This window comes from Schistocerca nitens, chromosome 8, assembly GCF_023898315.1.
Source record: "Schistocerca nitens isolate TAMUIC-IGC-003100 chromosome 8, iqSchNite1.1, whole genome shotgun sequence".
Taxonomy (NCBI): domain Eukaryota; kingdom Metazoa; phylum Arthropoda; class Insecta; order Orthoptera; family Acrididae; genus Schistocerca; species Schistocerca nitens.
In genome coordinates, this window is record NC_064621.1 from 566,381,466 (window position 1) to 566,394,692 (window position 13,227).

Here is a 13,227-nt window from a genome sequence, read left to right on the forward strand (position 1 = left end):
GAAATTAATCACAGATAATTCCCACTTTACCATACCACGGCGTCATTTTGTAGGGCTACGTCACGGATAGCGTGTACATGGCGGCTGCCAGTGAAACTGCAACACATTGTGGTTGAATTAATGAAGCTGATCTAGAAATGAGCAAAAATTGTTGTTCCACGAGTGATGAGTGGTGCGTACAATGAACCTCTGCTATACTGAAGAAACTCTGGTATCCGATGAACTTTTTGTAACAAGTGATGATGTTCTGTCTCTAATGATTTTGCGACACACTACACATCGTACATTACATTTATTCACCGTTGCGAATTCGAACAACCATCAATTGTAGAATGGAATGACGACAACGAAAATTTGTGCCGGACCGGGACTGGAACCCGGATTCCCCGCTTGTCGTGAACGGTCACCTTACCATTAGGGTATCCGAGTCTGTTTCACAGCCAGACCCAATCTTCAACATTTCATCAACCATGTGTCTATAATCTGCACTCGTACTTCAGTTATGTATCTTCCTGTACAGGGGAGATATTTTAATTGAAAATCGCCTGCTAAGTATCGACTGATAAATACGATATTGCAGTGCCTGTGTTGTTCAGAAATACGATGCACTGTTCCTTCTGACAAGCTTGCACGTCTGAAGCAACACGTACTGCTGCGACTTCAACCGATGTATTCACCCAGTTGCGAATATGGAATAACCATCAGCTGTATAAAGGAATGGCAATGAATATTTGCACCAAGCAAGGACTCAAACACGAGATTTCCCGCTGTCCGAGCACCTTTTACGGCCAGAGCCAATTTTCCCCGTTTCACCAACCACGTGTCTACAACCTGCACTAGCACATCCATTATGTATGTTCCCATACAACAGAGAAATTTTAATTTAAAGTCATTTGCCCAGTGTCGGCGGGAAAACACAGTACTGCAGTGCCTTCGTTGTTCGGAAGTACAGGGTAACAAGTACTGAACTGTATGAAATAAAATCGTCATAACTTCTGAACGGCTTGCGTTAGGACGTTCAAACTGCTCGTTTGGATCCCGAGGATGATGGAAATTAGTATGATAACTGAAGATTTTGGAAGATGATTTCATCCCTGTTACCAAAGGTGACCCTCGTTTCGGAAGATGTGCTTCATCCAAGACAGAGCTCGACCCCATCTAAGCAGGAGAGTGATGTCGTGGAGGAGCACTTTGGGGACCGGATTCTGTCTCTGGGATATCCAGAGGCCACTGGCACGGGCCTCGATTGGCCGCCATATTCTCCGTATCGGAATACATGCTACTCCTTTTTGTGGAGCTATATTAAAGACAACGTGTTCAGCAATAACACCAAAACCACTACTGAGCTGAAAACAGCCATTAAGGCGGTCATCGACATTATCGAAGTTCCGACACTTCAGCGGGTCCTGCAGAGTTTCGCTATTTGTCTGCGTCACATCATCGCCAATGATGGCAGGCATATCAAACATGTCATAACTAAATCCGAATATCTGTGGCGACGTTTACATGTTGAATGAAGTGCGTGGCGCCTTAGTTTCTAACTAATCTACCTTTTTTTCATGTATTTCCATAACTGTCACCCTGTACATGCATGGATACCCCAAGGAACATTGCATCGTACTTCTGAACAATACAGGCACTGGCAACACTTCGAGGTCGATCCTCCGGTCGCTGAGACAGTGAGAGGAGCGGTCGTCCGCTGGTGGTCATTACGTACCGGGCCGCACTCAGCACTGGCTTACTGCAGCTTTCGTCTCGCGGCTCACTTCTCCGAACACGGCGCGCGATGGCGGGTGATGGCGGTGGCAACCCGCAGTTATAACGCTCGGGCGCCGACTGTTGGGACAGCGTAATGAGCCCGGCCGATCAGGCCGGCACGCAGGGGTCTGGGCGATCGCCGGCTATCGGCCCGCGCGCCCGCCGCATAGGAGCGACTGCGAGTGTTTATCCCACGCCCGGGCGCAACGCACGACCTCTCCGCCGCTCGTTACAGCACTTCGCGCTAATCGAGCGCGGCGAATGCGGCCGCACCGCGCCGCTCTCGCCTCTCGGACGCCGGAATGCAGGTCGACGCGGCACCTGCCGTATTCGGACACGTCAGCAGATGCAGCTGTCCCCGCTGGAAATCCGCAGTTATCGAGTCGATGTCTGACACTGTCTGCTGGAACATCAGAGCGTAGAAAGTCCACGGTCCATAGCCAGTAAATACCCAGATCACGCAGTAACAGTTGGGGTAGACTTTAACCCGTGAATGCTGCCCAAGAATTTTTGACGATCACTGCTACCCATTCGCCGATTCGACGAACACCGCCACTTCTCATGTGTATTATAAACAATAACAGCAGTTTGTGTAGATTTGAACCTCGGAGTGTATGTAATACTCGTTTACAAAATGCCCAAATTTCAAAATAAGTAGGGTTCAGACGAGGACTAGTATTAGGATATAGGTAAAGAATTATTTCAGAAGTAAGTTTGGTTCGATGTTTATTAATGTAAGAGCAAACAATTAAATTCCTTCTGTCTTTTCGGCAACAATCACTTGAAAATCTGTAAGAAAATAATATAACTATGTAACAATAAGCATTACAATAGATTCCACTGTAACAATCAGAGTAAAAATGTAAGAATAAAAGTAACACATTACTTTATAGAGATTTATAAACAAAAAAAAAAAACTCCTATCCTTCAGGGGCTCCTCACCATGCATGTTCGTGAATTGAGGACTAGTAAATAAATGCTTTCCAACGTGTACTTTACGTGCTACTACAGCCAATCAGTCTCGGTACATTACGAGTACACAAATATCACATATATATATATATCACGTAAGGGCTTGGTCCGTAGTTGCTTTTACAATTTATAAGGAATGGGTCCCATATGGCAGACAAGAGGCCGATCTGTCTATCTTTCGTCTTTCTGCTCTCGTTTCTTTGTCATCGAATCGCAAGCAATTTATGATAAGCTTGAATCTTGATGATGACATTGCTGCTCGATATCTTTCTCCGGACCTCGTCGTATCAAACAGAATGTCAACTGACATATGATTGTCCTTTTTAGCACCACTCATCACAAGCGATCCGAACAAGGATTCGAATTCAGTATTTGTTACTTCTTTTGTGAAGCTAGGCGAATCTTTGTATTGGCAACGTTGTGTTTTTATTTCATCGTTGGTGTAAGTAATCATTACGTCCAACATATTTGAAGTAAACAATAAATCAAAGCACTGACGTGGACTTATACTTTTTTCGCGTGACCTGCAGGGCCTGGAGTGAAGTGAATCACATTCCTCTTCGGCGTTTTTCCCGGTTGTTTGATAGGTGTTGTCTTTCAGTTGTAGCAACCACCTTTCTAGGTACTAAGAATTTTACTCTTCTCAGGTGACACAAGAGGTGATGTAATGGTTGAGCTGTTAGTTTCAGATACCCTTTTCCATGACGCCCTGTTCGTTTGTTTTTCTGCATGGATTCAGAAGTTGAGGTTGAGGCTTGAATGATATAGTTTGCAATTTCCTGTTCTACGTCGTCCATAGGTCGACGATTAGTCTCATCTCCATCTGACTCTGGACTCGAGGAAGGCTCATAGTTAAGGTCGGCCTCTTCTGACATATTCAACAACTCATCTTCAGAGCCCTCTTCCTCCGACGACAGCATGTCACCCAAATCTTCTTCTAAAAGTGCTCTAGTTTCGTCATCATCCAAGCATCTTCTACTCGAAGCGATGTTCTACGGACAAAATGAAGAGTGTTGTTATTACTACCAAAATATGTGACGAATTTACTCATGGAACTACACTACCACTAGTAAATGTGCGCTATTACTGCTGCCCCTTCGTCACATCAACGAAGGCATTTTTTTCTGTAATGGTACCCATTAGTCTCTCTGACGTATAGAGTTTCTTCTCTTACTGCTACTCATTCGTCGTATCGACGAACCGACATCTAAACTATTGAAGGAAACTCACCAGGGGCTGCGTGCAGTCGACTTCTCGTGCCAAGGTCACGTAGAATACTAATCACTCGAAGCATAGCTGAGCACGCACGAAGCTAGGCAGCGGTGCTGTGGCTCACTATAGTTAACATCCTTGCATGTTCGTTGCATCGACGAAGGGTACCATTCCAGGGTTAAACCTCCGAGTATAGATCCGGATGTCTGTGAATTCATTGCGGGGTGTACAGACAGACAGTCATGCGAAATATTTTCGAACATGTTGTAACGTTCTTTAAAAAATTATTATAACTTTAATAAACTTTAGGAATATGTCAAATGATGTCTGAACTGTGGAATTGATACAAAACTCGAATTGTATTGCATGTTGTAATTGCAAGTGGTGTGCTTCCTCTGTGTTACTGTTAGCAAAACCTTACGAATCGATTGGACAATGCAACTTCCAGCACCAATAAAGAAATAGAGTCACTGCAAAATACATTCAGCTCCTTAAGCACTGAGTCCTAAGGCCCTGTTCAAAACTAATAAGATTGGTCCCTGTGCACATAACAAATAAATTGAGCTGTCTTACCTCTAGAGCAGCAACGGTGGAGCGCGATATATTCTGGTCTCTCACAAAAAATTTGAATGCTAGCTACAGGCTTAGCAGTGCTCAATGCTGGCCATAATACTTGAAATGCACATGAAATTCTTTTGGCTGATAAACGAGAACATTTAAGAAAATCGAACTTCTTTGTAAAATATATGACCTGGACTGGGAGGCGGTACTGATTATGGTGAATTACTAACACTCAGGTTTTTTTTTTTTCAGGAAAATTATATTGCAAGTTAAGTTTCGCTTTTGAAAAAACATCTGACAATTGAAGTTACATTACTCACAACTGATTCGCAAACATTGAGATTTAACCAGCAAGTATTATCTAACTTCATTAATCCAACATAAATGCAAATCATCAAATTACACATAGCTCTGTTAACAAATCGTAAAGGCACTGCAAAAATGAAATATTTAACTTGTCTCTTTATCAAAATCGTTTACGTACATTCTGGGGCTACTCAACTCATCTACACTAACGCACTGGCAAAAACAGGAATCATAACTATTTAAATCTTTACTTTAATTGCCTGAAGACTTCTGCTTCCAAGTTCGACAATACTGACACATCTACATTAATTTAACTCTTCGTGAGTTCACACAGCATACCACATAAACGGCCTACTCCATCGTCTTTTCCTCATTGACCGCTACTTACAACTGAGCGCCCAGCGCTCACTTAGTCCAACAAAACAGTACAGTATCTTGGGCTCTGTGGTCGTGCACAGTCAGCGATTCACATTATCGAGCCTATCAGAGACATTCATTATTTATATTATACTAGCTTCATTATAATTTATTAATATTCTTATCTTATTCTGGTGCCACGTACAAGTGCACACCCGTATACTCCATTCACAACCCTCCAGCGGGGTTTAACAAATTTGGCACATATTTGGAAGTACCCTGTATAACAAATATGTGGTAAATTTATCTAATTCTATAACATCATTAAACTCGAGAGATTTGATAGTACTCAGATGCACAACTATAAATCATAATCTAGTTATAATCTGAGTAAATTATCTTGTAAACAAGGTTGCTGACAAATATTTCACGTAAAGCAGAATCAGGAACCAACACCAAACGTCAAGATACTGGTATAGGTTTGGCCAAGGGAAAGGAAGAGTCATGGCTGAAGACTAGAAGCATGTTGAAGTGACTGCATCATAAAGTTACGTGCAGTTTCGACAACTAATAGTGACTCAAGTGGATTGCATTCAGTGTAGCAATACATCTGACCTCCGTACTATTTTGCTCAGTCATGAGCAGAGACACAAGAGGTACTCATCAACAAACTGCCGACAACTGTAGTTGGTGATTATCATAATGTCAGTAACGTGACGACCATCATGATCACAGCTCTTCATAGTAGCGATTCTTCTGAGATCCAAACAACATATATAGTCACTTATGTTGAAGTATGAATACCAGTAGTAAATTGCTCCAATACCATTAACAGAGGTAGGAGATTTGATGATGGAAGGTATAAAAAAGTAGCAAAGGTAAGGTAGTGGAACATAACCATTTCTACCTATGCCAATATCGAGTAATCTATCTGATCAGAGTATGAATGGTATCCTAATGAAATTACGGACTGGTTGAAACAACAATGCTTTATATAAGAGTGAATACGCAAAACTGAAAGTGATCTCTGAATAAGATAACATCAATAAGTGTGTCACCAGTATACAATTAGACATAGAATAACCTAACGTTACACAGAACATAACTGGTTCATAAAATTATACTGTGCCTCTCAGTGGCCTTGTATACGCAATCTTAAGAAAATGTAACAGTAAAATCTACAATTGAATGGCCCTAGATGACCTTGTACTTAAAATACGTGCAAATCTTAGTAACAAAAACAATCAGAGGAGCCAAGTGGATTTTCTGCATACATAAATGCTGATCTTAATAGCTATATAATGATTGGGGCTGGAAGTGGTTTAGTACATGAAATACATGCAAATCTCAATATCTAAAACAGTTTAATAGGAAATGTCTATCAGAGTCTCCAAGTGGCCTTTCTACGTGAAGTAATTGTTGACCTTAATAACTAAAAGGTGACAAAAATCTTCTTTAAGGCTCACAGTGGCCTTTCTACTTACATAAATGCTGATCTTAGTATGTATAAAATTTTACAGACATCATATTTGTGGCTCAAAGCGGCCAAGTTTTACAACGAAATAACCGCTGACCTTAACAACTAAAAGTTGAAAAAATTCTGCTTTGAGGCTCACAGTGGTCTGTTTTCAGATGAAATGAATGCTGAACTTAATAACTAAAAGGTGACAGAAAACACGTATGTGGCTCAAGGTGGCATAATATTACTTAGCATAAACATTAAAACTGAGAAAGTATCTCAAAATATCCCTTACCTATAACTTTATGTGGCACAGAGGAGCCTATGAATAGTTCACAATAAGAACACGTATCTCGAGGTGGCATTTTCAAGAATGAAGTGCATAAATAGCAGTATTATATAAAAAGTATAGCTCTGTATGGGCTGTATGAATACCAGTTGGATAAATACAATCATAGAATCAAAGTATGGTACCATATGAGTAAAGACACAGTATTTATAGGTTGTGCAGCACCCTTGGGGCTTCATAAAACTACCTATTAAATGACCTATATCTCTAACAATGCGCATATCTACAGGGAAGGATATGGGAATGCTTGATAAGGGCAGTGCACTTTATCTGTAAAGAAAATGATTAAAAGTCAACCGTCATTCGTCTTGAGTCAAGAACTGCTATAGCCAAAGCAAAGAAAAATTGAGATTATAGTATACGCAAGCATAAAGACCAAAGAACTAAGACCAATATACCTTAGCGACTAGATACATTTAACATATCACAGTGAATAAAGAAATAAATATACAAATATAAGGGGGAATGGCAGAAATAGTGGAACCTGTATATTTGATTATTAACCTGGAAACAAAAAAGGCAGTCATGCATGCTAACATAAGAAGGCAGTATTATAATCAATCGTAAAAGAATGGTGAAAAAAATGTATTTAGGTGTAAAGCTCCTGTGACAGTCTCCCACAAACATCTCCAATTATGTTGCACAAGGCAAGACAGATTTTCCTAGCAGGAACACTACACGAAATACATATAACATCATACAATATCATTAAGAAAAATCATCAATATAATCCTCATTATCTTAGTGCAGCTCATGGCAAAAACACTTATTAAACATCAATATTCCATCATTATTCTAAAAAAATTGGTGAAACTCAGGGCATGAACACTAATTAAATATACGAATAATACTCTTATATCTAGCATAAAATGCAGAGAGAAAATTATCCTTAATCCCAAATCTTTATAGGTAATCTGCCTAATTTACGTAGTAGACTAAGAAGAAAATGTTTATAAAAGGTCTGCAAGGAAACTGTGATAAGTGTCATTGGTGTTTAATTCCCTATAAGCTGCTTATGTCGTGCTTTCTATGTACTGCATTTCCTGCACTTTCATGTGATTCTAGTTATGAGCATAATATCTCGTTTGAATGCAATGGGACTTCGGTACATTAGTTCTGCAAAATATGCAAAATGGATGAGTACGTGTTATGGACATGAGATACAGGGTACATTGATTTCTTACATCTACATGGGTGAAAACAAGTAAATAAGTGAATTTAATAGTACAAAAGATTTACAGCAAATTAGAACACAAGACTGGGCATAAATGAAACATGGCAACATTATAAAAAGCGAAGTGTGAGTAACCTAACAAAAAATGTAATAATAATTCGTCAAACAATAGCATAAATTTCAGTAGTAATACTATCTTGCTTAGTGTGTGTAGTAATGGCAAAATGAAGTAGCATAGCATCATAAAATGGAACATTTCATGGTATCAGTAAAGACAAAATAGCATCAGAAATAAATGAACATAAAATATATAGAGGTTATATAGAAAAAGGAAAAAAAATTCTCATTATATAAAAAATTGTTTGAGTTACATTTTGCATCGGTCAGACCACCCAACGGATGTGGTCCACTGGGCACATGTCAAAATAAATGTTGTGTCTATCAGTTGTTGTTTTCATGTAGACCTGTATGGAAACAGAAAGCCTGTAGATAACAGATCTTTAAGATTCTCCCTACGGGGCACGTCGCCACCTAATAAAATGCTGAATAATCAAGGAACCGTGAGAACAAGGTACCAATAGAAATCGTATAAGCACGGGAAATGTATCAGATAAAATGATATGTGTTGTGTCATATCATTATGTACACTCCTATGGAAATCAGAGTAGGCATATATGAAAGCTGGAAATATAAATAAGCACATCTGTAAAAAATTTGGCAATTAGCATAACAATGAAATGAACACCCCTACTACATACAGGCGTTGGTATAAGTCAATGAGGTCAGTCGGGATCAGTTGGAAATGTGTGCCCCGACTGGGACTCGAACCCGGGATCTCCTGCTTACATTGCAGACGCTCCTTCCATCTCTTTTCTTCCTTTTTAAAAATATCATTTTGTTCGCTTTCGTTTATTGCATCTGCTCTGGGCGGGCGTCATAAGACACCCGTTTAGGTTCGTCGTTGATCGACGCACGCCTCCCGTGAGACCCGCATTCCCAACTTACTGTCCCGCCCTATATTAATAGTGCCCCTGCCCATTATACTCATTACTCGCGGCTTTTTGCCGATTCTCGTAAGAGTTCGGCCACTGTTTGTGCAACCGCACAGAAGAAGATGGTCAAATGGCCTGTGAGCAATTAGCATAGTTCCTGAAAACTAGCAAAAAGAATTTGTACAAAGGTAAAAGTCAAAAAACAAAAGATTTATAGCAGCAATGTCTTCAGAATGCAAGACGTCGAATTGAAGAAATAATTTATGTCGTGATGATTGGTGCATACCAGTAGCGTAAATAAAGTAGCTGCTTTATTAGAAATTTCATAGATTAAGTGCCATAAAGTTTCCTTCCGAAACTCTTGCTACTGTAATAAGCGTGCGTGTAATTTCGTGCATAATCGCTAAAACTTATCTTATTGGTATTTCAGTCATTTCTTATTATTGCTACACGATGGAAATTGGAATTCAGTACATACTCAGAACATATTCAGGTGTTACTGATTTGATGCTGATGATTTGGCAACAATTTTCACAGAATCTGTCTACTGCTGTTAAATCAGATTGGCTTCTCGAGTAAAAAGAATAATTTTGTCGTCCATGAGCTTGACATATGAGGAGCAGAGTTTTGTTTTGGTCGTCGTAGCGCTACATTGCTTTGCAGTAAGCTGTGGCGGCATACAGCTGGCGGCCCGACTATATTGTTGACCGCGCCGCTGCAGGTATCAAGGACGGCGTGGCACTTACCTGTTGCAGACTATCATACTTTGTATCCACGTGGCCTCCAATAGGCTGTATTGCGCATTGCCCTTGACCTTGACTAATTTGTAAGAGTTGAGAAATCTTAGCGTTATTAGAGCTGCTTTCAGTTTGTGTAGGAAAACTGTGCAGGGTCGGTATATCGGAGCCTGTAAGATTTTGCTCTGTGTTGAATAAACGGTGAAGTGAATATAAAATATTCTCTTCCTCTTGCGTAGTCTGTTGCGAAAATAATTCGGAACTGTTTTCGGTATTGTCGGGCTGTCTCGCTAGATAGAACTGATTCATCGTGTATACTAAAATCCTGTTCACATAAAATGATATCTGCATATGCACGGGTCTTGTGAATATGCTTCCTACGACGTTGCTTTCGTGGCTTAAGCTTTTATGTACTGGTGCTGAAAGTTTTACCCTGAGCGGTTTAACAAATTTTATCTGAAGTATCAGAAATGTTGCTTGACAGTGGAAGGTCAATTGTGCCAGAAGATAATTTTTTTTGTGAAAGCTTCTGTCAATTATAGTTCTCTAACGTAATCAGAGAGAATGTGCTGTTCCTTAGAATTAGAAACGGGCTGTTGAAATAAACTCGAACTGTTGTGACCATCATTCTTACGGGCTGTGACATCAGATTGGGCGGGCTTACCGTCGATAATAAAACTCTGTATGCTCAAAATAACATCTGCATCCGTGCTTAAATTCTGATTGTGACTTCCACTATGTTGCGGTGTTTTATTTTCTTTAGTAATGGACATCGTGTTGTTGTAGCTATTAATTTTGAGTTCTGACTGTATTGTCGCGTTTGTTCGTATCTGGTTTGAAAGAGATAAATGGAATGTTAATACATTGCGTGGTTTCACAGCAATTCGTAGCAAGCTGTGTAAGGCGTCTACTGGGGCGCACTTGTATGTTGTACCAGAGTAAGATAAGAATATTGATAAATTAAAATGAAACTAGTGTACTATAAACAATAAATGTCTCTGATAGGCTCGATAATGTAGATCGCAGATTGTGCGTGACCGCAGAGGCAAAGATACTGTACTGCTAGTGTTGGAGTAAGAAAGCGCTGGGCGCACAGTAGTAGGTAGTTGTCTGCGAGGGAAAGACATTGGAGTAGGCAGTCTTTGGGGCGAAGCCGCCTAATGTTAGATTAACGTAAAAGCACTCCGTCTTCAGGCCACAAGTGGCCCATCGGGACCTTCCGACCGCCGTGTCATCCTCAGTTGAGGATGCGGATAGGAGGGGCGTGTGGTCAGCACACAGCTCTCCCGGTCATTACGATGGTTTTTTTTGACCGGAGCCGCTACTATTCGGTCGAGTAGCTCCTCAATTGGCATCACGAGGCTGAGTGCACCCCGAAAAATGGCGACAGCGCATGGCGGCCTGGACGGTCACCCACCCAAGTGCCGGCCACACCCGACAGCGCTTAACTTCGGTGATCTGACGGGAACCGGTGTATCCACTGCGGCAAGGCCGTTGCCCGTTAGATTAATGTAGGTATGCCAATATTGTTGAATATGGAAGCAGACGTCTTCATGCAAACAAGGTAAAAATTTAAACAATTATAATTTCTGTTTTTGCCAGCGCGTAAGTATAGATTAGTTGGCTGATAATTTGTAATTGTTGATTAACCCCAGAATGTACGTAAGCAGCTTTGATGAAGAAGCTAGTTAAATATTTCATTTTTGTAGTGCCTCTAAGATTTGTTGACAGAGCTATGTGTAATTTGATGATTTGTATTTATGTTGGATTAATGAAGTTAGATAATACTTGCTGTTTAAATCGCATTGTTTGTGAATCAATTGTGAGTAATGTAACTTCAATTGTCAAATGTGTTTCAAAACCCAAACTTAACTTGCAATATAATTTTGCTAAAAAAACTGAAATTGATTCAGTATAATCAGTACCGCCTCCCAGTCCAGGTCATATAATTTTCAAAGTAGTTGAATTTAATTAAATGTTCTCGTTTATCAACCAAAAGAATCTCATGTGCATTTCAAGTAACATGGCCAGCATTGCACACTGCTGAGTCTCTGGCTATCATTCACATTTTTGTGAGAGACCAGAATATACCGCGTTACTCCATTGCCGTTCTAGAGGTAAGAAAAATTAATTTATTTGTTATGTGCACAGGGACCAAAGCTATCGGTTTTGAACAGGGCCAGATGATTCAGTGCCTAAGGGACTGAATGTATTTTGCAGTGACTTTATTCCTTTATTGATTTTGGGAGTTGCATTGCCCAATCAATTCCTGTAAATCTTTGGTAACTTTAACACAGCGTAAGCACACCACTTGCAGTTACAACACGCAACACGACAATTCGAGTTACCTATCCAGTTTTGCATCCATTCCACAGATCAGACTTCATTCAGCATAATCGTAAGGTTATTAATTTTTAAAAGAAAGTTACAACGTTTTCAGAAAATTGTCTTGAGCAACAAGCTCGGCAGCCCACACGAATGGGAATACCTTACACCTTGTAGCTACAAATAACTGGGCCTTATCGACAGTGTCAGTACAGAAACGGAGATTTGCTATCATTATGTCATTATAGGATGTATAATTACGAAAATTAATAGATCAGTCAAAAAGGCTATGAGAGTGGCTACCGAGCGAGGTGGCGCAGTGGTTTGCACACTGGACTCGCATTTTGGAGGTCGATGGTTCAAATCCGCGTCCCTCATCCTGATTTAGCTTTTTCGTGATCTCCCTAAATCGCTTCTGGCAAAATCCGGGATGGTTCCTTTGAAAGGGCACGGCTGATTTCCCTCCCCATACTTTCCTAATCCAAGCTTGTGCTCCGTCTCTAATGACCTCGTCGTCGACGGGACGTTAAACGTTATTCTCCTCCTCCTAGGATAGTGTTTCTGCTAGACAGAGCAGATAAGCACTTATTTACATCTCATTTAGACAATGAATTGGCAACATTTAGTTCCAGAAAGATGGATTCAGAGGAATTGTGAGCAAAGCTTAAGCAGACGGTAAATCGCGGTCTGTAGAGTTATGTGCCTGCCACAATGGTTTATTAACGAAATTCGGCAGCTGTTGTAATCTCGGTTCAAAATGAAAAGCGAAGATCAGTAGATATTTGTGCGTCTGTGAAAAGATCTATACGCGAAGCATAAACAAGTACCACCATCACACCTTAGCAAAATATCTGGCAGAGCACCAGAGAAAATTCTGGTCGTATGTAAAATCGCCAGTGGGGTCTAAGGCTTCCATTAAGTCCCTTGTTGAAATGTCTAGTGTAGCGATTGAAGACAGCAAAACGAGAGTCGAAGTCTTAAATTTCACCTTCAAGGAATCGTTCACACAGGAGAGTCGTACAAAC

The 13,227-nt window shown here is 40.4% G+C and overlaps 1 pseudogene; it reads right to left on the reverse strand.

Annotated features, from left to right (window-relative positions):
- Positions 1-11,258: 11,258 nt before the first annotated feature.
- LOC126199911 (5S ribosomal RNA) lies at positions 11,259-11,376 on the reverse strand (annotated as a pseudogene).
- Between the last annotated feature and the right edge of the window lie 1,851 nt (positions 11,377-13,227).